The sequence below is a fragment of the Hibiscus syriacus genome, unplaced genomic scaffold (genome assembly GCF_006381635.1).
Source record: "Hibiscus syriacus cultivar Baekdansim isolate YM2019G1 unplaced genomic scaffold, ASM638163v2 tig00110550_pilon, whole genome shotgun sequence".
NCBI lineage: Eukaryota > Viridiplantae > Streptophyta > Magnoliopsida > Malvales > Malvaceae > Hibiscus > Hibiscus syriacus.
Window position 1 is genome coordinate 1059 of NW_024062777.1, and position 23946 is coordinate 25004.

General features: G+C 37.3%; 1 pseudogene; it reads left to right on the forward strand.

Moving 5' to 3' along the window:
- Nucleotides 1-19612: 19612 nt before the first annotated feature.
- LOC120131226 lies at nucleotides 19613-23898 on the forward strand (annotated as a pseudogene).
- The last annotated feature ends 48 nt before the right edge of the window (nucleotides 23899-23946 follow it).

The window sequence follows — 23946 nt, forward strand, 5'->3', positions numbered from 1 at the left end:
AGGCATTATGATATCTTGGTTGAAGTGTGAACTTAATGTTAAAATCTATATCTTAAAGCTTGTTATAGGAGATGCAAGACCCACCTCGGTGATTTTACAACTTGCTGACCGGTCCTATGTTAGACCTAAAGGGAGAGTTAATGATATCATAGTAAGGGTGGACAATTCGTGTTTCCAGTCCACTTCCTTATCATTGACTGTGAAGTTGATGCCAAGGCGCCATCATTTTGAGGAGGCATTTCCTAGCCACTGGTCGTATTTTGATTGATTGTGAAAAAAAAGAACTTACCATGAGAGAGTTGCCGACCAATGTGTGGATGTCAATATTTCGTACTCTCAAATAGTTGATGACCCTGAAGAATGTCAAGGCATTTTTTAATCAAACTATTGATTGAAGAAGAAACTGAACAACTTTTCCAGAATAATTTCATTCAGCTAACAGATAATGAATGTTGATTGATGATGAAAGCATGGAGGAGCATGACAAATTTCCAGCTGGGTGGAGCAATATAGCTTACTACTAGCTAGATCAGGTATGAACTTCAAACCCCTTGATTTTGATTAATTATTCCTCCTAAGCCTCATTATTGCATGAACCTACCCTAGCTTAAGCCTTTACAGGGCATCTTAAATATGTCTATTTGGGTAATGATAATACTTGTGATTATTTCCTCAAACCTTACTACTAACCAATATCAAAGTTTGTTAAGTGTTTTGTCATAAGAAAGCGTTGGTTGAACTATGGTTGATTTAAAGGGGATTAGTCTCACGATTTACATGCACTAGATCCTGCTAGAAGAATGTCATGGCAACTCGATATACCACAACAAAGACTTAACCCCGTTATAAAGAAAGTGGTGATAAAAGAATACTTAAATGGCTTGATGCTGGAGTGATTTACCCCTTATCTAATAGCTCGTGGGTGAGCCTTGTTTAATGTGTTGCCCAAGAAAGGTGGCATGACTCTAGTAAGCAATTAAGATAATAAGTTATTGTCCACACGCACTGTCACTGGATAGAGGATATGTATGGTTATCGTAAGCTCAACAAAGCTACATATAATGACCATTTTCCTCTACCATTCATCGATCAAATGTTGGATTAATTGGCAGGAAAAGCATTCTACTATTTCTTAGATGGGTATTATGGGTACAATCAAATTTCCATCGCACCAGAGGACCAGGAGAAGACCACACTCACTTGTTACTATAGCACTTTTTCCTTTAAGATGATGCCTTTTGGACTCTGTAATGCCCCGAAAACTTTTCAACGTTGCATGGAAGCCATCTTTTTTTATATGGTTGAGGACTTCCTTAAGATACTTGGGTGATTTCTTTGTTTCTGGAGACGACTTCGAGCGGTGCTTCAGTAATTTGGCAAAAGTTCTAAAAAGATGCGAGAATGCTGATCTAGTTTTAAACTAGGATAAATGTCACTTCATGGTGAATAAAGGCATTGTATTAGGGCACAAGATATTTCACAATGGCATTGAGGTGGATAAAGCTAAAATTTAAGTGATAGAAAAATTACCACCGCATACCTCTGTCAAGGCATAAGGAGTTTTCTTGGACACACTGGCTTTTTATAGAAGATTCATCAAGGACTTCTCCAAAATATCTAAGCCCTTATGCACCTTGCTTCAACAAAACCAACCCTTTGTGTTTGATGAGTTACGCATAGGAGTATTCACTGAGCTGAAGCAAACGTTTAATATCAGTGCCCATTGTAGTTTCCTCTTGACTAGACATCACCATTTGAGTTGATGTGTGATGCAAGAGACCATGTCGTAGGAGCTGGTTTGGGGTAACGCCAAGATAAATTTTTCATGTTATATATTATGTTAGTTGTACCTTGAATGAGGCACAAATGGATTATACAACCACTGAGAAGGAATTACTTGCTTTAGTATTTGCATTTGATAATTTAGACCATATCTAATAGGCACTAAAGTTATTATTCAAACTGATCATTTCGCTATTAAATACTTAGTGAGCATAAGGATACCAAGCCTAGACTTATTAGGTGGATCTTACTTTTGCAAGAATTTGATTTAGAGGTTGTAGATAGAAAAGGTACTGAGAACCAAGTTGATGATCATTTATCTAGGCTAGAAAACAATTCTGAATCCCATGACACTATAGATATTCAAGAGGAATTCCCTGATGAGAAAATCTTATATGCTACGACGATCCCGGTATGCTGACCTTGTTAATTTTCTTGTTAGTGGTATATTGCCTTTTGAATTGAACAACCAGGGCAAGAAAAACTCAAGCATGATGCAAGGTACTACTTTTGGGATAAGCCATATTTATTCAAGCATTGTGCTGACCAATTCATTAGACGATGTTTACCTGAAGAAGAGCAACGAGACTTCTATACCATTGTCATACAACCCCAAGTGGAGGCCATTTTGGAGGACCAAGGACCGCTACCAAGGCTTTTGCAATCAGATTTTTATTGTCCAAGATTGTTCAAGGATGCTCAGGCATTTTATAAGTCCTGTGATCGATGCCAACGCACTAGGAACATATCCATATACATGAATTCCACTGCAAGGTATTTTAGAAATATAGTTGTTTGACGTTTGGGACATTGATTTCATGGGACCATTCCCATCTTCTGGTGGTGATATAACATTTTGGTTGATGTGGATTATGTGTCCCAAGTGGGTGGAAGTGATTGTAACATCAAAGAATGATTCCAAAGTCGTACTTAAGTTTTTTGTATAAATATATCTTCACTCGGTTTGGAGTACCTTGAGCCATCATTAGCGATGAGGGAACCCACTTTGATAACAAGTTGATTGCCAAGCCATTGAGGATATATGAAGTCTGTCAAAAAATTACCACATATCATCCACAGAAGAATGGTCAAGCTGAAATATCTAACAGTGAAATCAAGCAGATCTTAAAAAGTGGTGAATCCAAGGTGAAATGATTGGTTACTGAAGTTAGATGAGGCACTCTGGGCATATAAAACACTTTTAAGACTCCTCTAGGCATGTCACCCTTCAAGTTGGTGTATGGGAAAGCCTGTCACTTTCCCGTCGAGCTTGAACAAAGTGTATTGGGCTATTAAGCGGCTAAATTTTTGATGCTCAATTAGCTGGGGAGCAAAGATTGCTGGAGCTCAATGAGATGGAAGATGTTAGGTCACACACATATGAGAATGGTAGGTTATACATGGAAAAGACTAAAAAGTGCATGACCAAATTTGGTGCAACATCATTTTCATGTTGGCCAACAAGTGACTTTACAATTCCAATCTTAAGCTTTTTCCTGAAAACCAAATCTCGATGGTCAGGACCATTGAGGTGCATCATGTTCCAAATTGGACCATTTGAGAATTTGGGATAATTTAAGGTCAATGGTCAGTTCCTGAAAATTTACAACGGAGCTCCAATGTTGTGACAAGTTGGAGCTTTATCTGCATAACGCTTAAGTGTGCCTTCCCTGTAAACAAATTTCAATGCAACGTCATTGAATTCTGCTGATTGTGCATAATAACGAACTTATTTTTCTTTTATCTTTAATTTTTATTCTTATTTCTATTATTTGGATAATAACAATTTGTTTTGTACTGTAGGGACCCACTAGTACTCATGGATGTACGAAAGAGCGGTTATAAAAGGGAGAAAAGGCTAAATAATTAAGGGGAAATATTCTTTTATACTTTATCTTTATTTTATTTTATTCCATATTTTTCTTACATGTCCTTTCACATCACATTTAATTTTACGTTACTTTTTTTCCACCTACCCATTTCACCCCACCCACTCGCGTCATTCTTAACCATCCACTCTCTCTCCCTCGTTATTTCTTTTAACTTTCATTTTCATATTCTTCTTCTCTCATTTTCCTCTATAACTGATGCTCTTAAAGAAAGCAAAGCTCTCTCCTTTTTTCTTTTTTTCTTTTTTTTTTTTTTCCCTTCAAACCGATACAAAAAATGGTAACGAGACACGTAGAAGCTAAAACTAATATCCCTCAATAGTTTGTTGATGATACGACAAATGAGTGATTTCAAAATTTCAAGACCACAAGTTTTTCTTCGAGTTGGTGTTCGTCATTGCAGAACAACATGGTGGCTTTGGACCAGACGTGATGGATATTGTTGAGCCATTAAAATGGCACAAGTTCCAAAGCACACTAGTCCCGTTAATGTCTCTTTAGTGAAAAAGTTTTATATGAATATTTCTAAATCTCAACATGCTTTTTCATTTGAGGTAAATATATTTAGTTCACACCTTCTGCGATTAATTGCTATTTTCATTTACAGGGTATTGAAGATCAGCATGCAAACTTTGAGAAATGATAATGCAACTTACGACGGAGTACTGGAGGATTTATGTTTTTCGAAATACCTCTTGGAACGCCCACCGAACTAGCCGTCGCACTAAGACATCGGCATGGCGTGTTAATATTTCCCACTACTATTCAACATCTTCTGATTCTAGTCCCACACCATTTCGAAAAAGAACAAGGTGTGGAGCTTCCAGCACCTCCACTGCAACACCGCCACCACCATAAAAAATTGAGGTAACTCACTTTGCACTCATTTTGTATATATTTCATAACATTGCATTTAGTTTCATTTATTAATTATGTCATGGCATTTGTAAATGATAGTATAGTTAGACAAATGTTTTGGTGATACCTGATTATGGTGATTTTTTTTGGGCTAAAAATTAAATGTAAACTGTTGAGAATGATAGAACTGACTCTAGGGTTTGATGCTTTGTGTGAATTATTTTTATAGGACTTGTATGTTCTCTATACTTAAGAAATTTAGGAAATTTTTATGAAAGAACTCTGGTTAGTCTTGGCATTAAAATTTGGAATTATCTGAAGTAATAAATCAATGAGAACTCTCTTATGTCTAATATTATGAATAAATGCTTCGGCATAGCTGTAGAGGGACACTCTTCTTTACTGTGGTATTACCTGGAACTTTCTTGAATAAATGACAGCGAAGCACAAGAGTTAATAAAGCATCGAATGATGACTCTACCTAACTATCTTGGGGTGGAAGGTATGCTCCCTTCACCTAGAGTGTGGGATGATAGGTGTGATGGGCTGACTCTCCTCGTAGAAACGTCTATGATTTCTAAAAAAATGTATTAAGGGAGTATAAATGTGTATAATGAATTAGTAAATGTAGGGGAAAACTAGGGACTCAATTAGAAATTGCTTAGATTTGTTAAGTATAGATTGGATGTAATCATGCACACACACAAGCACAAAGAATCTTGACCTAGGGAAAAGTACTTGATTTTTTTATATGATTAGCATGTTAAAGCCAACTTTTCCGAGGGTTGAAATTCTATTTTTTCTTGATTGTCTTGTTGTTGAAAATTTCCATGACATTTTATTTGTGTTAATTATTATCCATGCTTGAGAACAAGCAATAACTTAAGTTTGGGGTGTGATAACTCCATAAAATGGCTACTTTTAAAGCCTTTTTCACTTAAGATATTGTTTGCCTAACGATTCATTTAGGTTATTTTATATGCATTAGTTTTATATAATTGCATTTGTGGTGGTTGTGTTATTTTAATTTGTTAAGGTAATGTATGAGGAGGAAGTTGTAGTTTTTAGTGATGTGCAGGAAATAATAAGCAAAGGGCAAGCCAAGAAAAAATGTTGTGGCATCACACGTTGCTTAAGCAGAATGAAATGCCTAGGCATTTCTGACGTAGAAAAAGACAAAAATATTTTTTATAAAAGGGCAGCTGGTAAGTCATGTGTCTAATGGTTGCAAACCGCCTAATGGGGACCACTGCCACCTGTGGAGATAGACCTCACGTATAAGGAGTGACTCTAGGGGTATGATGGTATTTTGAATGCAAAAACCCAAGAATACCCTTATATTTTATTATTATTTAAAGATACTACATAGGAGAGAGAGAATGAGGTTACACACCAACTGGAAATCTCCATTTTCTTCATCTTCTCCACCGTTTTCTTCCTTATACTTTTTAGTGGTGTTCCTCCATTAACGAGCTCTAAGGAGTGGCGAGCTAGGCATCCGAGAGACGCTAGTGAGCTAAAGCAGTTCATAGTGGCCGATGAGAGCTTCAGCAATGTATGTCGAAGGCTTTTTCCTCTTTCCCCTTTGCTGTTATTTCTCATTTGATTTGGGTTGCAAGAAACAAATGGATTTTATGATTTATTTCATGGATTATTCGAACCCCAACATGAACTAGCTTTATTTGCTGGGAGTTCACTATGGATGTTTAAGTTATTTCTTTAATGGATTATTGTTCTTTTTGTATGATTTTATTTGTTTTAATTATGGAGCTTAATGTCTTAAGGTTGTAGGAGCTATGAGAGTAGACATTCCTTAGGAAAATACTCTGTTCGAGAGAAACTAAGTAGCCCATCTTTAGTGTTCGAGAGAAACTAAGGAGGATCAACATAAGAAAAAGGTTTTAGATAGTAACTAAGCCTAATCCACCCCTTAAACATAAGGTTAGGATTTTAATTGACTAAAAGTAGTAGTGCTCAGTCGAGAGGGTTGATGTTAGTTTGAATATTGAATGGTATTGCCGTGACATATTCTGTGCACTGATGGGACCCTGCACCTGCCAATAATAATAGGTATTGCCATGGCATTCTCAACCTGTCGAGTCCTTGACTAGAGAAAGAATAGGGCACCTTTAGTAAACTCTGTTGGGTATGTAAAACATAGAAGTGAGATCATCCTGAGAAGTTAGACTTAAGTTTCCTAAGTGATTCCTATAATTCATTCCCATAGTAGCTTGTTGTGTGAGGATTATAAGTCATTCTATTAGAATCCAGTGTTTACATTTTGTTTTGCTTTTATATTTTCACTTTATTTCACTACACGCACTTTATTTTTCCACGACATTTCCATCTATTTTGCCACTACATCTCTATTTGTTGCCACTACATCTCTATTTGTTGCCATATCACACTATCATTCCATCCCCACCAACATACATTTCATTTTGTCTAGCATCTTTCATTGGTACATACCATTACACGGACTATACTTAGGGTCTATTTATTTCACATAAAACATTTTCGGAAAATATTTTCCTCATTTTTCAGTGTTTGGTTGGAGGAAAACTGGTTGGTCAACGTAAAACATTTTCCTGGTCAACAAAATTTCCTTTCTGTTTTCTAGAAAATGACTTACGGTTTGATTTTTCGTAAGTCATTTTCCGAGCTTTTCACTTCAAAGAATAAATACTCAAAATAATTTTTTATGAATTTAATATTAATAAAATATTTTAATATCATTTTAATCAAAATATTAATTATTAAATATTTAAAATATATTTTTTAATATTTCTAATAATATAATATTATAATAAAATGTATATTGTTTATTAATTTTATAGAAATAATATTATTAAATTATTAATAATGAATAATATTATTTATATATTTAATATTAATATAATAATCTAATAATATTTTAATAAATATATTTAAAATATACTAATTAACATTTTTAAAATATAATATAACACTATTACTTTAATAAATAATTAATATAATTTATAATATTTTTATTTCAATAAAATATACCAATATTAATATTTTATTAATAAAATTATAAAAAATAATATTTTAATAATAAATTATTTTAATATTTTAAAAATAATAATATTAAGTTTTATGATAAATAATATTATTTATTGTATTTAATATTTTTAATAAATAATTTTTAAAAAATTCATCAACTAGCGGAAAAAAGGTTTAAACAACGTCTTCCAAACATCGTAAAATGTTTTCCAGAAAATGTAATTCATTTTACGGAAAACATTTTCCGGAAAACATTTTCAATGAAACAACGGACTCTTAAATTTAAGTAGTTATTTGCTTTGGTTAAACTCGTAAATTTTCACCAATCCCTGTGGAGACGATACTCACTCGTCATTATATTACTTGTTTGATTGTGTATACTTGCACATATTTTGCGTCCATATTTAGTACTCATAAAACGCGAACAGCTCACTTCGACGGAAGTGAAGAAACTTCACCTAGTAGCATTATTCTCTTTAATTTTTCCATGAATATATTGATTGGAGATTTGGAGGATTTCTATTTCGGAGGAGTTATTCTAGAAAAGCCAACAATCTTATATGCTTTGGTGGCACTCATTTCGGTGTCGAAGAGAGCTATCATCTCAGGTTTATTAGTCTTGATCAAATCTATAAATATATCCAAAATTTGGGTGCCCAACACTCTGTGCGTTCCAACTAGGATACTCATCATATAAATGGGGGTTATTAGAAAGGGGTTCCCTCAGTGCTTCCATCATTGTTCATCGGTATTGTTCATCGGTATATCTTAAAATCCCAGGTTTGGCTGTATGTTTTCCTCAATTATTTCTTTTGGAAAGAGTTTGTACTCATTCGGTTAAAAGTGGAGTGCTAGGGGTTTTATGATCACCTTGTTTTGATGTTTGAAAGTTTTGCGATGGTTTGTCTTTGGTTTGGTTGGTTTCTTGTGAGGGTCAATTATTTTTGTTCTTTCGAAAATAGATATAGCTTTGTGAGTACTAGTTTGAAAACATGGGTTATGTTCATATATTTGTACTCTATTGCTGGTTATTATGTGAATATTATCAATAGCTTGTGTCGCAACCAAGTCATTCCTTTCGTCAATGGTACCCGAGGTCACTGGGACTTCCATAAGTATAGCAACAATGGTCTTATTTTATGTGTCTTTGTATTGGGTATTCCTTGGAGCCTTATGAGTATCGGCTTGCTTCCCTTTCCTCTGCTGGTCTCAATGTCTGTCATTGCTTTTCCCTGTTTCTTTGTTTTCCTTAGTTCCAATGCTTATAACGGGTTCAGATATGTCGTCATGTTGTTTTCGGTAACTTGATGGTTGTTTAAGATTTCAAATCTTGATTTGTAACTTGTATGTTCTTTTTCCTTAGTGTTTTGGGTATTTTCTTTCCTTTGTATGCTTGGTTTGCCTGTCATGAACATTCATGGTCCTAATAGGTTTCCATCCACATCATCGATGCCTTGTCCCTTATTGCTCTGTAGGGTTGTTGTTCGGATGGTCCGGGCCTGGTCCTTTTCTTTATTATCATCAAAACCCTCTTTAGAGTGCCCATATTTGCCACAAGTGAAACAAATTTGATGGAGACCCTCATATTCAATTTTTTAGATGAAACCATCTATCTAAAGGCATGGTAGGAGATGATTGTTTAGGTCAACTGAAACAACAAGTCTCGCAAACCTGCCTCGTTCTCCTGCATTGTTGTTGTAGTCTTGTAACCCCCTAGACCCGGTCTAAACGTTAGACCCAAACCTAAGCGGGGCACATGTCCCATTCAGAGATTCCTTTATATTTAAAACAACTTATAAAACATTATATATAATACATAACAAAATATCATTAATAACGATATATCCAAAACGATAATAAAATACATGTCACCAAACATAACCGAAAAAACATATAAAAATATATGTTCGTACAAAATAAAGTAGTTGATTTCTCCTGATGCCAAATCTGCTAGCTTACGGTATGCTGTTATCTGAAAAAGATTAAAATTTACAGAATGAGCTAAAAAGCCCAGTGTGCTCCAAACAGTGTATAAAAACATATTAACGAAATATATTTCAAGAAAATATGTTTATGCAAATGTTTTGAAAACATGAACACTACCTTCATCCTTTCACAATCTGTTTGTGTAGGTTCCCCAGAACCATACACCCCACACAACCAGTAACAGTAAGGCCCTGGGCACACAGCCGAGGAGCCTGCAGTAATCTTCCTCCAACAATATTTCCCCCCAATGATAGAAATGAACATGAATGTATTCGTATAAAACAATGAATAATTCTTTAAAAACATAAAAATATTTCAAGCTTGAAAACCATAAACAGAAATACAGAAATCAAAAAAATCAAATCAGTAATGTATGGTAATTCAGATGTTGGGTAATCAGTATTCAGAAAACGGAATAAATATCGTAACCAGAAATCATATCAGAAATATGCAGTAAATCAGAAATCAGATACACAGTATTCAGATATTTATATACTTTAAAACAATAATATAACACTATCAGGAAACACACATGTAATAGTCTGAGAAATCGGATAGGGAAGCCTACTACTGGGTTTGTCGATCACGCTCTGCTGCAGCGCTAGATCCTACGAATTGGAAAAATCCTTATTGGAATTCTAATAAAAAAATAATCTTAATCTTTACTTAAATAATATACGGAAACCTACGGGTAGTTCTTGTAATACGCGATTCGGACTTATCTGAAGAACGGACAACACCGGACCTGACTGATCCTTGCTCAGGTGAAACACGAGTACCTTCATAAAATATCTTACTTAATCAATTCCTTAACCATATCTCAAATAAATAATCAAAATACTAAAATACTAAGCCTTTTTGGGTTCACAAGCTCGATTCGGGTCAGAATTTGGCAAAACGAACTTCGGAATCAAATTTAAGACGTCGAAAAACATAAAATATGACCTTCCAAAATTTCGAATTCTTGGTCAAAATTAAAGTCAACGGGTTTGACTGACGATTTGGAGACTTTCGGGTTTGAATTTAGCAAAATAGACCCCAAAAACGGATTCGGGACGTCGAAAACTGCCAGGATAAGTATTTTGGGAAAAGATTAACGATCGTTTAACAACCGGTCAAAGCCGATCAAAGTTCTGGTTAAGGGAGGTCAACAAACTGTCAACCATTTTACAAAAATAGCACCCCTTTTTGAATTAATTACCAAAATAGTAGCCATTTTGAATTAATTCCCATAATAGCACAAAAATCGAATAATTTCCCAGAATAGCACCGGTCAACGGTCGGGTCGGGTCAACGGGTCGGGTCGGGTCAATGGGTAGGGTCGGGTCAACGGGTCAGGTCGTGACCGGTCAAAACCGGTTAAACAGGTTTCCAGCTTTCACTCGTCCTGCGGCGGCGCGTGTGGGCGCGTGAGGTGTCCTCCAGGGCTCTAAAAATCACGGAAAATTTTCTAAAAATTATTTTGAGCGATTTCGAGATACTTACAAAGATCGGTTCAAATTTTTGAACGGCGGAGAGCTCGTTTTCAACAAATCGGAAAGTTTGACTGCTTCACCTCCCCACGCGCCGCCGTCGACGGAGACCGAGGATGACGTCGGCAGACTCGAAACGGCACAAGGAACACGATGATGCGGGAGGTATCGTAAACGGAGCAACGATCGGCGATGAATTTAAGATTTTTTCGACGATTAAGCTAAAAAAAAGGTCGATGTTTTGACTTGAAATTCACAGCGTTTGGCAGCGTTTCACTTCAATTAACTTAAGGGATTTGTTCCTCACTCGATAACGAACACGATGGTGGTTTTAAAACGACGATCGGAATTCGGACGGCGTCGGGATCGTAGTCGGAAGTTGAGGTTGGGGAAGGGAGTTTAGGCTCAATTTATGAGCAATTGGTTTCTGATTTTTCAGAAACCAATTGCCGTATATAATACCAAACTTCACCAACCTTTCTTGGGTAAATTCAGAGCTTGGTCCCTGAATTTTTTTTAACTCTAAAATAAGCTACAATTTTTTAAAATCTTACAATTTAGTCCCTAAATTTTCACCAATAACACAATTAAATCTTCAAATTCCAATTAAATATTATTTTGATATTTTCGGGTTGTTACAATTCTCCCCCTCTACAAGAAATTTCATCCTCGAAATTTACCTTATGAAAACATATGAGGAAATTGAATCTCCATTGACTCCAATGTCTCCCAGTAGCTTCTGAGGGGCTACGATTACTCCACTGAACTTTAACCATTGGAATACGCCAATTCCGAAGAACTCGCTCATCCCTCTCTAAAACATGAACAGGCTCCTCCTCATATGACAAATCAGGTCTCAGCTCTACCTCATCAACCTGAATGATGTGATCTAGATCTGGACGGTATCGCCTTAACATAGATACATGAAAAACATCATGAATACGACTGAGCTGGGAAGGCAACTCAAGATGATAAGCAACAGGTCCAACTTTCTTCAGAATACGATACGGCCCAATAAATCGCGGACTCAGTTTACCTTTACGTCCAAATCTCAATACCTTCTTCCATGGAGATACCTTGAGAAAAACCTGATCTCCAACCTCAAACTCGATATCCTTACGTCGATTATCTGCGTATGACTTCTGTCTATCAAATGCCTCTCTTAAGCGATCACGGATCAGTCTGACAGTATCTTCAGTCTCTCGAACCAAGTCTGGACCCAAAGTTTTTCTATCATGCAACTATGTCCAACATATAGGAGTACGATATCTACGTCCATACAGAGCCTCATACGGTGCCATGCGAATACTCGCCTGATAACTATTATTGTAAGCAAACTCAGCTAACGGCAAGAAATCTTCGCAACTACCACGAAGATCAATCACACAACCCCGTAACATATCCTCCAACACCTGAATCACTCGTTCAGACTGTCCATCAGTTTGAGGATGAAAAGTTGTACTGAAATTCAAACGAGTACCCAGAGCCTCGTGCAGAGCTTTCCAGAACCTGGGTTTGAATCTCGGATCTCGATCAGATATGATAGACAACGGAACACCATGAAGTCTAACGATCTCAGAAATGTACAACTTAGCCAGTTTATCCAGAGAATAATTAACCAGAATAGGGATAAAGTGTGCTGACTTGGTGAGTCGATCAACAATCACCCAAATAGAATCCTTTTTAGAAGGAGACAAAGGAAGACCAGTAACGAAGTCCATCGTAATGCGCTCCCATTTCCACTCAGGAATCTTAATTGATTGTAACAATCCAGATGGATGCTGGTGCTCTGCCTTAACCTGCTGACAAGTCAAACACCTCGCCACAAAATCTAAAATATTCTTTTTCATACCAGTCCAAAAGTAACACTCCTTGAGATTATTGTACATTTTGTCCCCGCCAGAATGCATAGCATAAGGACTACTATGAGCCTCCTGAAGAATAATCCGTCTCAACTCATCATCTTTAGGGACGTAGTAACGACCGTGAAAACACAAAATACCATCTTGATCCACAGTATACTCTGAACTCGATCATTGTTTAACTAATTCAATAATGGGAAGCAACGAGCTATCAAGGAGTTGTTTGGCCTTAATCTCCTCGGCCAAAGTAGGTTTAACCTGTAACTCTGCTAACAGGCTATTATCATCAAATAAGCTCAAGTTGGCAAATAAGGCTCTGAGATCTGATATCGCCTTACGGCTCAAGGCGTCTGCCACTACATTAGCCTTCCCTGGATGATATTCTATCTCAAAATCATAGTCCTTTAAAAGCTCCAACCAGCGACGATGTCTCAAATTCAATTCTTTCTGAGTAAGCAGATACTTCAGACTCTTATGATCAGTATAGATATAACACTTTTCTCCTTAGAGGTAGTGTCTCCAGATCTTTAAAGCAAAAACCACAGCAGCTAATTCCATATCATGAGTAGGATAGTTACGCTCATGCGGCCTTAACTGACGTGACACATAAGCGACAACCTTCCTATCTTGCATCAAGACACATCCTAATCCAGAATGAGAAGCATCACTGTAGACAGAAAAATCCTTCCCAAATTCAGGCTGAATCAACACTGGGGCTTGAGTTAGAACAGTCTTCAATTTCTCAAAGCTAGCCTGTTGGTCCTCAGACCAGACAAATGGAACATCTTTCCTTAATAGTTTCGTCAGAGGAGCTGCAATAAGGGAGAACCCCTCAACGAAACGACGGAAGTAACCAGCTAAGCCCAAGAAACTACGGATCTCAGAGATGTTTCTGGGTTACTTCCAATTCAGAATAGCCTCCACTTTGCTCGGATCCACCTGAATACCATCAGCAGAGACGATATGTCCAAGAAAAGTCACTTCGCTGAGCCAGAACTCGTACTTGCTCAACTTAGCATATAACTTATTCTCCCTTAGAGTCTGAAGAACAATCCTTAAATGCTCCTCATGTTCTGCTTCACTTCTAGAATACACCAGTATGTCATCAATGAATACAACTACAAACTGGTCCAAATAAGGTTGAAACACCCTATGCATCAGATCCATAAAAGCAGCAGGGGCATTAGTTAACCCGAATGACATCACTAAAAACTCATAGTGCCCATATCGAGTACGGAAAGCAGTCTTCGGAATATCCGAATCTTTCACTTTGAGTTGATAATAACCAGATCTCAAGTATATCTTTGAAAAGATAGAAGCCCCTCGAAATTGGATAGATCATCGATCCTGGGCAGAGGATATTTGTTTTTAACCGTGAGCTTGTTTAGTTTCCTATAATCAATACAGAGTCTCAATGTCCCATCTTTCTTCTTGACAAAGAGAATTGGGGCTCCCCACGGTGATACACTGGGTCGGATAAATCCCCTGTCCAACAACTCCTGGAGTTGGACTTTCAGTTCCTTAAGCTCCTTTGGGGCCATATGATAAGGAGCCATTGAAACCGGGGTGGAACCAGAATAGACTTCAATCTCAAACTCGACTTCTCTATCTGGAGGTAATCCAGGTAACTCTTCGGGAAAAACATCAGAAAATTCCTTGACAATTAGGATGCCTTCAATATCTGATTGAGATCTCCTAGTGTCCAAAATATAAGCAAGAAACACCTCGGAACCCTTCCTGATCATCTTCTCCGCTACCAAGGTAGACACAACATTCGTTAGAAATCCACGTCGTTCCTCGATCATTACAATCTTTCGATTATCTGGGGTCTTCAGAACAACTCTCTTAGTCTCAAAATCAATATTTACTCGATGTTTGTCCAACCAATCTACGCCGAGAATCAAATCGAACTCTTTAAAGGGTAACTCCATCAGGTCAGCCAGAAAAATCTCCCCATTAATCTCTGTAGGGCACTCTCTAAAAATACGATCCAACACGATGGATTTGCCTAAGGGACTTTGAACTATCACTGAATGCTCAGTATACTCAACAGGAATATTTAGACCCTCATAAACGGAATGCGATACATAGGAATTTGTAGAGCCACTATCAAACAATGCAAAGTATGGAACTGAATGAATAATAACAGTACCTGCAGTCACATTAGGCCCATCACGATCTTGTCGAAGTCTAGCAGTGTAAACCAATGCAAGTTTTCTGGCCTCAGATCTGACTGGACCCCTACTCTGAGATGCTCGGCCTCTACTAGCTAATCCAGGTGCTCTCTCCTGAGTACGACCACCCGCATGAGTCTGAACAGTACTATGAGTACGAGCGGGTGTCTGAACTGAATGAGTTATCTTCGGATAATCCTTTACAATATGGTCACTTGAACCACATCTGAAACATGTACCCAATTTCTTCCTGTATTCCCCATAATGAGGTTTCCCACAATAATTACATGACTGCAAAGATTGCGACCCAGAAGATCCACCATGTCTAGTAGGCTGAAAAGTTGAAGCACCAGATGCAAAAGGTCTGACACTCGCACCGTCTCTCTGAAAGGAATCACCCCTGCCTCTCTTGCTAGGATGTGCAGAAGAATTAACAGAACCAGAAGGCCTCTTGAATCGATTCTGGGCTCGATCACTATCTCTCTTGTGCTCTATACCCAATCGCTATATTTCCTCAACAGTCTTGGCTATCTCAACCAGGGCGTCAAAATTCCTCTCTCGATGGGTAGCGACTTGACTCCTGATCTCATACCTGAATCCATTCTCAAACCTCAAGCATCGATCTGCCTCAGTGTTAACAAGTCCAGGGGCATAGCGACTCAATCGGATGAACTCAACCTCGTAGTCCATAACAGTCATATTACCCTACTCCAGATTCTGAAACTCCTGGCGTCGTTCCTGCAGATATCTCTCTCCGATATAGCGACTCCGAAAACGTTCTTTGAAAAGATCCCATGTTAACTGGTTTCTCGGAATACTACTAGAAATTGATTGCCACCATCTGAAGCTCTCTTTCTTCAACATAGTTAGGGCCCCCTTCAACTTCTGCTCAGGTCTGAGGTCCATCTCATCCATAATCCTCTATGTGTCCTCCAGCCAATACTCAGCGTCTGTCGGAGGTCCACCAGTAATACCCTCGAATGGAATTACACCAGCAGCGACCAAAGAATTTGAAATCTCCACTATCATATTACTGGGGGCACTAGCAGCTCTCTGAAACATGCGGAAGATAACTCTATTAATGGCGTCTTCATTCATCTCAGAATCCTCATCTTCAGTGACGGGATGGTCTCTCACAGGAGTAAACTGATCATCATGAGAAAGAGTCGGATCTACTTGCGGAGCAGGAGGATCAAGTGGTGACATCAGATCGTCTATCGTAACAGAAGGTCGAGCGACTCGCCCTCTACCACGTCCACGTCCTGTCCTACGACCTCTAGCAGCATTCATCGTTGGATCTATAAGGCTCTACAGAAAGAATTTAAAACATTTGTCAGATTAGCATCAGGGATTTCGAGAAAACTTTAAATTATAAAATAAGGTGACACATTTTTTTTTATTTCTTAAAAATCCAAAGTTTAGGACCCATATACAGTCCCAGTGTTTAAAACCGAAAGCTCTGATACCACCAAATATAACCCCCTAGACCCGGTCTAAACGTTAGACCCAAACCTAAGCGGGGCACATGTCCCATTCAGAGATTCCTTTATATTTAAAACAACTTATAAAACATTATATATAATACATAACAAAATATCAGTAATAACGATATATCCAAAACGATAATAAAATACATGTCACCAAACATAACCGAAAAACATATAAAAATATATGTTCGTACAAAATAAAGTAGTTGATTTCTCCTGATGCCAAATCTGCTAGCTTACGGTCTGCTGTTATCTGAAAAAGATTAAAATTTACAGAATGAGCTAAAAAGCCCATTGTGCTCCAAACAGTGTATAAAAACATATTAACGAAATATATTTCAAGAAAATATGTTTATGCATATGTTTTGAAAACATGAACACTACCCCCATCCTTTCACAATCTGTTTGTGTAGGTTCCCCAGAACCATACACCCCGCACAACCAGTAACAGTAAGGCCCTGGGCACACAGCCGAGGAGCCTATAGTAATCTTCCTCCAACAATATTTCCCCCCAATGATAGAAATGAACATGAATGTATTCGTATAAAACAATGAATAATTCTTTAAAAACATAAAAATATTTCAAGATTGAAAACCATAAACAGAAATACAGAAATCAAAAAATCAAATCAGTAATGTATGGTAATTCAGATGTTGGGTAATCAGTATTTAGAAAACGGAATGAATACCGTAACCAGAAATCATATCAGAAATATGCAGTAAATCAGAAATCAGATACACAATATTCAGATATTTATATACTTTAAAACAATAATATAACACTATCAGGAAACACACCTGTAACAGTCTGAGAAATCGGATAGGGAAGCCTACTACTGGGTTTGTCGATCACGCTCTGCTGCAGCGCTAGATCATATGAATTGGAAAAATCCTTATTGGAATTCTAATAAAAAATAATCTTAATCTTTACTTAAATAATATACAGAAACCTACGGGTAGTTCTTGTAATACGTGGTTCGGACTGATATGAAGAACGGACAACACCGGACCTGACTGATCTTTACTCAGGTGAAACACGAGTACCTTCATAAAATATCTTCTTAATCAATTCTTTAACCATATCTCAAATAAATAATCAAAATACTAAAATACTAAGCCTTTTTGGGTTCACAAGCTCGATTCGGGAATTTCGGGTCAGAATTTGGCAAAACAAACTTCGGAATCAAATTCAGGATATTGAAAAACATAAAGTATGACCTTCCGAAATTTTGAATTCTTGATCAAAATTAAATTCAACGGATTCGGGACGTCGAAAACTGTCATGATAGGTATTTTCGGAAAAGATTAACGATCGTTTAATAGCCGGTCAAAGCCAGTCAAAGTTCTGGTCAAAGGAGGTCAACAAACTGTCAACCATTTTACAGAAATAGCACCCCTTTTTGAATTAATTACCAAAATAACACCCATTTTGAATTAATTCCCATAATAGCACCAAAATTGAATAATTTCCCAGAATAGCACTGGTCAACGGTCGGGTCAACGGGTCGGGCCGTGATCGGTCAAAACCGGTTCAAAACCGGTTTCCAACTTTCACTCGCCCTGCGGCGGCGCGTGTGGGCGCGAGAGGTATCCTCCAGGTTTTTAAAAATCACGGAAAAATTTTTAAAAATTATTTTGAGCGATTTCGAGATACTTACAAAGATCGGTTCAAATTTTTGAACGGCGGAGAGCTCGTTTTCAACAAATCGGAAAGTTTGACTGCTTCACCTCCCTACGCGCCGCCGTCGACGGAGACCGAGGATGACACCGGCAGACTCGGAACGGCACAAGGAACACGATGGTGCGGGAGGTGTCGTAAACGGAGCAACGATCGGCGATGAATTTAAGATTTTCTCGGCGATTGAGCTAAAAAAGGGTCGATGTTTTGACTTGAAATTCACGGCGTTTGGCAGCGTTTCACTTCAATTAACTTAAGGGATTTGTTCCTCACTCGATAACGAACACGATGGTGGTTTTAAAACGACGATCAGAATTCGGACGGGGTCGGGATCGTAGTCGGAAGTTGAGGTTGGGGAAGGGAGTTTAGGCTCAATTTAGATACCAAACTTCACCAACCTTTCTTGGGTAAATTCAGGGCTTGGTCCCTGAATTTTCTTTAACTCTAAAATAAGCTACAAATTTTTAAAAGCTTACAATTTAGTCCCCAAATTTTCACCAATAACACAATTAAATCTTCAAATTCCGATTAAATATTATTTTGATATTTTCGGGTTGTTACAAGTCTATTCTTATTACTTTACCTAATAGGTTGGTGATTGACTAGAATAAACTTTTCTTATAGTATTTGTATGGTAAGCTTGGGAGACGAACCCAAACTATCACTTTCGAGGGGTGTTGTTTAGTTGTAGAGAATTCCCTACTCCATGGTTGGATTGTTAGGTAGCTCCCGTAGATCGATCATGGGCCTTTAGTAAGAACTCTCACATAGTCTTCTTCTTGGTCGAACTTGATCAAATAATAATCGTTATCAAGGTCAACAATGTTTAGGTCACCAATGGTTTTCCACATTGCGTAGATTCTATTAAAAAGAGTCTTATACTCGATCATTCTCCCTAAAAGTCTGACTATAACCTTTTTCTTCATGTTCCTATCAATTATGTTATATATTCGATCTGAGAATTGGATTTTCGGGTATGGACCACTGCTATCAACGCGCACATCACCTCCTTAAAGAGTGATTTCTTCCTCAATGTGGACGTTGACTTTCTTTTTCCCGTTCTTTGTTGATCCCGCCACCATTGCTGCATATGTAGGTTTCCTGGTCACGTCTGCGTTGTTGTTATTGAAATTTTTTGATGTATCTTGGCTTCCCACAGAATCTTACATGCATGTATTAAGCGAATCATCTTCAATATCTTGGGGACAGTTGCTAATCTCAGAACCTATAGTTCCTCATTCTCTATTCCTTACTTTCCTTGTTGCCCTTTGTTCTTCCAGGGTTGTAGACGACGCAGGTCTTGCATGGGGGAGGCAGGCGGTGACTTTCATCGGCAGGGAAGAGTTCTCCTAGGGTTTCCATTGATAGTTCTAAATTTCAACAATTTTAATATCACATAATTATATTGTTTTTTAAAAAAACTACATTACTGTGTGCGTAAAATTGTCCAGGTCAAAGGCTGTTTTGGTCATTTAATAATCAGTAAAGTAAATTGACAACTATCTAATACAGAGGGATAATTGATTGACGAGGGCAACTCATATCATCGTTTACGTTGCAACACCCAAAAATGATAAAAATCCCGGGAAAATCATCGACAAATCGAGTTTAGGGTTTCAAATTAATTGAATTACGAGAATGTCTCAGACTGGAAAATTGATGCCGAATATTGATCAACAAAGCACGAAGATGCTCAATCTCACGGTTCTCCAACGAATAGACCCTTTCATTGAAGAGATTTTGATCACTGCCGCTCACGTCACCTTCTACGAGTTCAACATCGATAGCAATCAATGGGTTCGCTTTCTCGCAAATCTCCTTTTAACTTTTTTTTTTTTTTGGTTTGGTCTAAAAATTTCGTGTTTTCCTCTTGTTTAGATTTACATCCTTTATCTTTATATATATATATATATAATTTTTGTTATTTGTTTTTATATTTAGAGTCGAAAAGATGTTGAAGGATCTCTCTTTGTTGTTAAGAGGTAAAGTCAATGTTCTTGAGTTAATTTTTTAGAATTAAGTTTGTTAGAAGCAAGTAATTAACTTGGGAAATCTATATAGCTTATATTAATCACTGATGATTGTGTCCTTGGTTTTTAAGGAATACGCAACCTCGGTTCCAGTTCATTGTGATGAATCGGCGTAACACAGGTGGAAATTCTTAATTGTAATGATTTAGCATGGAACTTTTTCCCTTGATATGGTATTAAAGCTGTTTTTTAACAAACAGATAATTTAGTGGAGAATTTACTGGGAGATTTCGAATATGAGGTCCAAGTCCCTTACTTGTTGTATCGGAATGCAGCACAAGAAGTTAATGGCATGTGGTTCTACAATTCTCGTGAATGTGAGGATGTTGCAAACCTCTTTTGTAGGTATAATATATTTCTTGTTTTTGTCCATTTAGCTGGCTTTTATTATCATCTTTGAGCATGGTTATCCCAAGTGAATTTGAAGATGGAGTTCAGACTTGATATCTTTTATGGGTGGTTTTAAGCTGCCCACAGTCTTCTGGTTGATTTATTTTTTAAGTATTCATAAATTTGGCGATATGACTCTAGATAAGTAGGTCCATGCATTCTAAAATGTTGAACCATTGATGTTTTTGTTTTTAGCTCTACAAAACTATCAAGTCTAGACTTGTTAATTGTATGCACTAGGGTATATTTCCATATCTGAATCAGGATTTCCCAGGCCTTTACAACAATATTGCAACTTTCATAATTTAGAATAAACCTCACAAGCATTCAGACAAATTTATATCAACGTGCTTTGTGAGTTATAATTCAATAAGTGATGTTATGGGTCTGTTTATTTGGGTGATTTAATTGTTACATTGTGATTGTTGTCTTCGTTGCAGGATACTTAATGCATATTCAAAGGTTCCTGCAAAGCCAAAAGTATCTTCAAGCAAAAGGTAATGGTTTTTACAAAGCAAAAGGTCATTACGTATAAGGAAGGTACTGCTTTCTTGGAAGCCTTAGAATATATTTAACTGTTGATTTGCCCTGCAGTTGTGGGGCATACAACTCTGTCTTACCTTCCATGTTATTTTGTTAGATACCCATATGGCATTTTATCAGTTGTCTATTTTGCATGTATAGAGGTCCTTATGTGTATGAGGTAAGGTTGTCCTGCAATTTCAAACATTAAGGATTGAGGTAAAGGTGGTGGAGAGGAGGAGTAGGATGGACTATGGTCTATGAGTGCCAAATTTTGTGGCAGGTGAAGGAAATAGATAGTAGCAAGTGGACAGAATACCAAATAGGAACTGAGAACACGGAAAATTTAGGAGACGTAATTAAGAATCGGTATTATATTGTATTCTTGAAGGAGGTGGGTGAATCAAGAGTTTTTCGTGAAAAGTGCATCGTTATAACAATGAGCCTCAACTCCCATATCTACAGGTTATAAGGTGCACCATAATGTAACTCAACAGTTAATACTTGTCAGACATGCTAAGTCACATGGGTAAATTTTTAACATTATGACTAGCCAGAGAACAAGCATCTACATATTGTAATATTAATGATTTTCTAATAATTTAGTGATTTTGACACTGATCCTTAGAAAATCAAAATCTTTCTTGCTGGTATATGTTGGTTGTCACTATTTTAATTTTGTTTCCTTTCTTCAGTGTGCAAGTTTTCTAAGCTTTTTTGTTACCATAATGCAGTGAGTTTGAGGAGCTAGAAGCAGTTCCTAGCATGTCTGTAATTGAAGGCCCCTTGGAGCCACCTGCAATTGCTGCTCCTACTACTGATGCACCTGAAGATTCATTGTTTGTTAACTTCTTTAGTGTATGCTCACATCTGATGCTCATCTTTTGGCCTTTCAGTGCATAATATTTATCCTATCTCTCTTGTTAAACTTACTTTGTTCACTAATTTCAGGCTGCTATGAACCTCGGAACTAATGCTCCAAATCTTACAAATTCAATACAGCCTTACCTTTCTATCTCGACTGCACCTCTGTCTTCTCATGCACCAGTTGTCGTCTCTGCTCCAGCATCAACTCCACCAGTGCCGTCCCATCCTCCTGCTTCACCTTCACTTTATTCAGTAAGTAGCAGCAACCAAGTGACCAATCTCATTAAGCCTTCTTCATTTTTGCTCCTCCTACCCCATCATCATCCTCATTGATGATGCCACCTGTCTCTTCATCAACACCGACTGCTTCTGCTCTTCATCGACCCCTCAACCTACAACGTCCCTATGGCACTCCTCTGCTCCAACCCTTTCCACCACCTACTCCACCTGCTTCTCTCACTCCTAGTGCACCACCTACTTTGCATGATGGAACCCTTATTAGCAAGGATAAAGTCCGCAATGCACTTCTTATGCTTGTTCAGGTATTTATATAATTTTTTCTGCCTCTTGGTTTCTGTTTTTAACTTAAAATGTTAATTAATAGCCAGCGCATATGGCTTTCGTATGTTACTAATTCAGCCAGAAGATAAATTCTAAAAGGAAGATAAAAAAGATTATTCTTCATACTATGATAGTAGGTAATGCAAATGCCGCTGAGAAGGAAATGCAATAAGAAGTGTTGTTGTCCAAATGAGAATATCTTTACACATCTGGAATAGTATTGATGATAATTGTTTCTAAGATTTCTAGACTAGACTTGGGGTGGCATGTTTGGAAGGCCACTAATAAATCCCCGGTGAATACACATGCATGCATAATTTGAAGCCCCAATAATTTCATGTAGGATTTTTGTTATTGACTGACTCATTTTGGTCGTTCTTGTGCTTAGGATGATCAATTCATTGACATGTTCTACCAGGCATTGCAAAAGTTGCATCATTCGTGAACTCTAAAGTTGATCCTCGAAACTTCACTCCAAATTTCTGTGTACACCATACGCTTTTGTTCTCTAAAGTCAGGTTTATCAATTTTGACACCGGATTTGATATTACCCTAAATGTTAATGAAGGACAGTGTGAAACACTATCCTGTTACCATTCAAGCTTGTATGGCTCGGATTGATGCAGAAAACTAAAATGTGACGCAAGTTAGCTGATGTGACAAAAAGTTTGGCCTGCGTGATAAAAATAAACTGGAAGTCTCAAGATGCACCAACAAAACTGAAATTGTAGGGCTCTTAGAGAAGATGGAGAAATTAAAAATCACCATCATTTCCTCCAGCAACAGTCCACCATCATTCCATCCATGTCAACATTCACCTTGCCTTCTTCCTTAATCACCATTTCCTCTCTGCACTGTTGAGCTTGCTATCAGTTGGGAGAGATCCAAGTCCGGGGTGAATTCATTTTCACTACTTTTCCGAGATGTTCGTCGTATAGGTTGGTGGAATGCACAGCTGGTATGGTGAGTGAAGGATAAGACGAATGTTTATGATTTATAATAATGATTTCAGTTTGGGAATTTCTGCCAACCTTGTATGTTTTCTTGGAGTGTAATCTGTTATGGTTTTAGTTGATCGAATCAGTTATAGAAAGATCGAATGCCGAATTCAACAAAGTAGAAAGTTTCGGTGTGCAATGGACATTGAAACAGAGTTTGAGGTGCAATGGACATTGAAACAGAGTTTGAGTATCAGTACGGTGTTTCGTCAATAATGGACTTCCCCTTACCAGATTTCTTCGATTGTGAAATTGATTCTGTTTATAGAACGACCTCTTGGGAGTGTAATTTTATGTTTATTTAAGTTTTTTTTACCAAATATTTTATTACTGTTTTAAACAATTTTTGTTCTTTTGAATCGGTTT